Raw genomic sequence first — 4,547 nt, forward strand, 5'->3', positions numbered from 1 at the left:
CGTCCTTCATTTTGGCACCCTGGGCGCCTGACTGCCTCACCCTAGTCCCAACTCTCGTCTGTCTGCCCACTAGTTTCCGTCTGGTCTCCCCACTTCTCCTGGGGTCCTCTGTTTCCTCCACCCAGAGGACAGGGGCTCTCAGACCAGTCCTGCAAGGGTCTCCAGCCTGGTGACAGTAACCTGCCCGTCACAGAGAGATTAGAGCAAAGGCCAAATGGCCACTTGGAGCCTACGGGACAGGATAACTGGAAGCGATACAAGGATACAAGGAAGCTGGAAGCGATTTCGAAGCTTGGAGCGAGCTCATGGAGTGAGCATCGCCGGTGTGAATGATCACAGCGCCACCTGGTGGTAATGTGGGAGATGGTGCGGGCCCCCCCCGCCCCCCCCCACCGCCCCGCCATCTTTCACAATGGGAGAAGGCAATGGCACACCACTCCAGTACTTTTGCCTGGAAAATCTCATGGACTGAGGAGCCTGGTGGGCTGCAGTCCATGGGGTTGCTAGAGTCGGACACGACTGAGCGACTTCACTTTCACTTTTCACTTTCATACATTGGAGAAGGAAATGGCAACCCACTCCAGTGTTCTTGCCTGGAGAATCCCAGGGACGGGGGAGCCTGGTAGGCTGCTGTCTATGGGGTCGCACAGAGTCGGACATGACTGAAGCGACTTAGCAGCAGCAGCAGCATCCTTCACAATGAGGGCATTTAGACGTTTCAGTTCAGCTCAGTTCAGCTCAGTCGTGTCCGACTCTTTGCGACCCCATGGACTGCAGCACGCCAGACCTCCCTGTCCATCACCAACTCCCGCAGTTTACTCAAACTCATGTCCATCGAGTCGGTGATGCCATCCAACCATCTCATCCTCTGTTGTCCCCTTCTGATACCAAGCCTTGTTGATGAATTGTTTTCGTACAATACATCATTGAATTCTAACAACACTCTAAGGAAGGTATTGTTACCCTTTTTACACGTGAGGACACTGAGCCTCGGAGACTCAAACGGAATTGCCCAAGAAAACACAGCCAGCAAGTGGCAGAGCCTGGACTGTAGCTCAGACTTTCTGACACCAAAACCTTCCCTAAGCCTCAGAGGAATCAGTGAGAAAGAAAATAGATACTTCCCCTGGCCTCACAGAGCTTACAGCCTAGTTGGGGTACAGAAATAACAAATTCATTTATCAAGTGTCCACTCTACGTTAGGTGGGACTTCCCTAGTGTCGCAGATGGTAAAGAATCTGCCTACAGGACAGGAGACCCAGGTTTGATCCCTGAGTCGGGAGGATCCCCTGGAGAAGGAAATAGCTACCCACTCCAGTATTCTTGCTTGCAAAATCCCATGGGCAGAGGAGCCTCATGGGCTACAGTCTATACAGGGCATTAGGTGCTGAGGATGAAGAAAGTGGCCAGGGTCCCTGCCCAAATCAAGCTTGTAGGGAAGATGGACATTAATCAAACAATCACACAAATAAATATTATTGTCATTCAGTCACTCAGTCACGTCTGTCTCTTTGCAACCCCACGAACTGCAGCAAGCCAGGCTTCCCTGTCCTTCACTATCTCCCAGAGCTTGCTCACACTCATGTCCATTGAGTCAGTGATGCCATCCAACCATCTCATCCTCTGTCATCCCCTTCTCCTCCTGCTCTCAGTCTTTCCCAGCATGAGGGTCTTTTCTAATGAGTCAGCTCTTTGCATCAGGTGCCCAAAGTATTGGAGCTTCAACTTCAGCATCAGTCCTTCCAATGAATGCTGCTGCTGCTGCTAAGTCGCTTCAGTCGTGTCCGACTCTGTGCGACCACATAGACGGCAGCCCACCAGGCTCCCCCATCCCTGGGATTCTCCAGGCAAGTTGATTTCCTTTAGGATTGACTGGTTTGATCTCCTTGCTGTCCAAGGGCCTTCTCCAGCACCACAGTTCGAAGGCATCAATTCTTCAGCACTCAGCCTTTTTTATTATCCAGCTCTCAGATCCATAAACGACTACTGGAAAAACCATAGCTTTGACTATACGAACCTTTGTAGGCTAAGTAATGTCTCTGTTTTTTAATACACTGTCTAGGTTTGTCATAGTTTTTCTTCCAAGGAGCAAGCATCTTTTAATTTCATGGCTGCAGTCACCATCTGCAGTGATCTTGGAGCCCAAGAAAATAAAGTCTGTCACTGTTTCCATTGTTTCCCCATCTATTTGCCATGAAGTGTTGGGACTGGATGCCATGATCTTCATTTTTTGAATGTTGAGTTTTAAGCCAGCTTTTTCACTCTTCTCTTTCACCTTAATTAAGAGGCTCTTTAATTCCTCTTTGCTTTCTGCCATAAATATACAAGAGCAAAAACAGACCTGAAGGAAAGGTATAGGTCCTGAGACTGGATTTCAGAGTGCCTACTTGCCCTGGGGTGGTGGCAGACGGGGGCAGGGTGGGAGCGGGGTGGTGGGTAGGGGGCAGGAAGCAGGGAAATCTTCGCTTAAAAAGTGATGCCTTGAGCTGAGATCTGGAAGATGAGTGGGACTTAACTAGGCAAAGAGGCATTCATTTATTCATTAGCACATGAAGGCAATGTGGCAGTCAGCCTTGTTTTCATTTTTTTTGTTGTATTTTAATTTTATTTTATTTTTAAACTTTACAATATTGTATTAGTTTTGCCAAATATCGAAATGAATCCGCCACAGGTATACCCGCGTTCCCCATCCTGAACCCTCCTCCCTCCTCCCTCCCCTACCCTCCCTCTGGGTCGTCCCAGTGCACCAGCCCCAAGCATCCAGTACCGTGCATCGAACCTGGACTGGCGACTCATTTCATACATGATATTATACATGTTTCAATGCTATTCTCCCAAATCTCCCCACCCTCTCCCTCTCCCACAGAGTCCATAAGACTGATCTATACATCGGTGTCTCTTTTGCAGTCTCGTACACAGGGTTATTGTTACCATCTTTCTAAATTCCATATATATGCGTTAGTATACTGTATTGGTGTTTTTCTTTCTGGCTTACTTCACTCTGTATAATAGATTCCAGTTAAATCCAAAAATAGAGGGATTTCCTGGTGGTCAGTGGTTGGGACTCAGTGCTCTCACTGCCATGGCCCACGTTCGATCCCTGGTCAGGAAACAAAGGTCTCACAAGCTGCATGGTGTGAACGACAACAAAAAAAAGTCCAGAAATAATACACAGAATATTTGCTTTTGCAACTTGCTTTTTTACTCCACATTGTTCTTCAGATCTTCACACACAGATGTCAACACACAGAACCATTCACTTCAACCAAGGAGGCCTTCATGCCATTGACACCTGCCACCTGCACTGAGATTTGTCCATCCACGACCCTGCTGATTTCATTTGGGTTGTTTCCAAATTTTCTTGCCTATAGACAGTGCTACGGCCAATAACCTCCCAATGGGTGCATCTCAAAGTAAATCTCAAAAAGAGGCTTTCCGGGTGGCTCAGTGGTAAAGAATCCGATTGCCAATGCAAAAGACGCAAGAGACTCAGATTCAATCCCTGGGTCGGGAAGACTCCTTGGAGTAGGAAACGGCACCCACTCCAGGATTCTTGCTTGGAAAATTCCATAGGCAGAGGAGCCTGGTGGCTACAGTCCATGGGGTTGCACAGAGTCAGACGTGACTGAGCAACTGAGCAGAAAGTGCACGTGTGTTAGAGTTCCCCTGAGGTAGGGACCTGTATGCTTTTAAATGCTTTTCAACACCATTTTGGCTGAAATGGGGAGAAAATACATTTCCATTGTATTAATAAAGAATGTATCTTTCTGCCATCTTCCTGTGCTGCCACAATAGTACATGTGAATGACTTGGCTGATGCTTTTAAGAAGATCAACAATGTGGAAAAGAGAGGCAAACGCCAGGTTCTTATCAGGCCGTGCTCCAAAGTCATCATCAGGTTTCTAACTGTGATGATGAAGCACAGTTACATTGGAGGATTTGAAATCATCGATGACCACAGGGCTGGGCAATTGTTGGGAACCTCACAGGCAAGCTAAATAAGCATAGAGTGATCAGCCCCAGATTCAAGATCTAGAAAAATGGCAGAAAAACCTGCTCCCATCCCATTAGTTTGGTTTCATTGTATTGTCAACCTCAGCAGGCATTATGAACCCCAAAGAAACAAGTCTAAATCACACAGGAGGGAAAACCCTTGGATTCTTCTTCTAGGGATGTAATGTTTTTGTTCAATCACTCAGTTGTGTCTGACTAGTTGTGACCCCGTGGACTGCAGCATTCCAGGCTTCCCTGTCTTTCACCATCTCCCAGAGTTTGCTACAACTCATGTCCATCGAATCGGTGATGCCATCCAACCATCTCATCCACTGTCATCCCCTTCTCCTCCCGCCTTCAATCTTTCCCAGCATCAGGGTCTTTTCCAATGAGTCAGTTCTTCACATCAGGTGGCCAAAGTACTGGAGTTTCAGCTTCAGCATCAGTTCTTCCAATAAATATACAGGATTGATTTCCTTTTGATGGACTGGTTGGATGTCCTTGCAGTCCAAGGGACTCTCAAGAGTCTTCTCCAACACCACAGTTTAAGAGCA

General features: G+C 47.5%; 1 pseudogene; it reads left to right on the forward strand.

Moving 5' to 3' along the window:
- Window positions 1–3,719: 3,719 nt before the first annotated feature.
- LOC133258787 (small ribosomal subunit protein uS8-like) lies at window positions 3,720–4,170 on the forward strand (annotated as a pseudogene).
- The last annotated feature ends 377 nt before the right edge of the window (window positions 4,171–4,547 follow it).

The sequence above is a fragment of the Bos javanicus genome, chromosome 13, assembly GCF_032452875.1.
Source record: "Bos javanicus breed banteng chromosome 13, ARS-OSU_banteng_1.0, whole genome shotgun sequence".
Taxonomy (NCBI): Eukaryota; Metazoa; Chordata; class Mammalia; order Artiodactyla; family Bovidae; genus Bos; species Bos javanicus.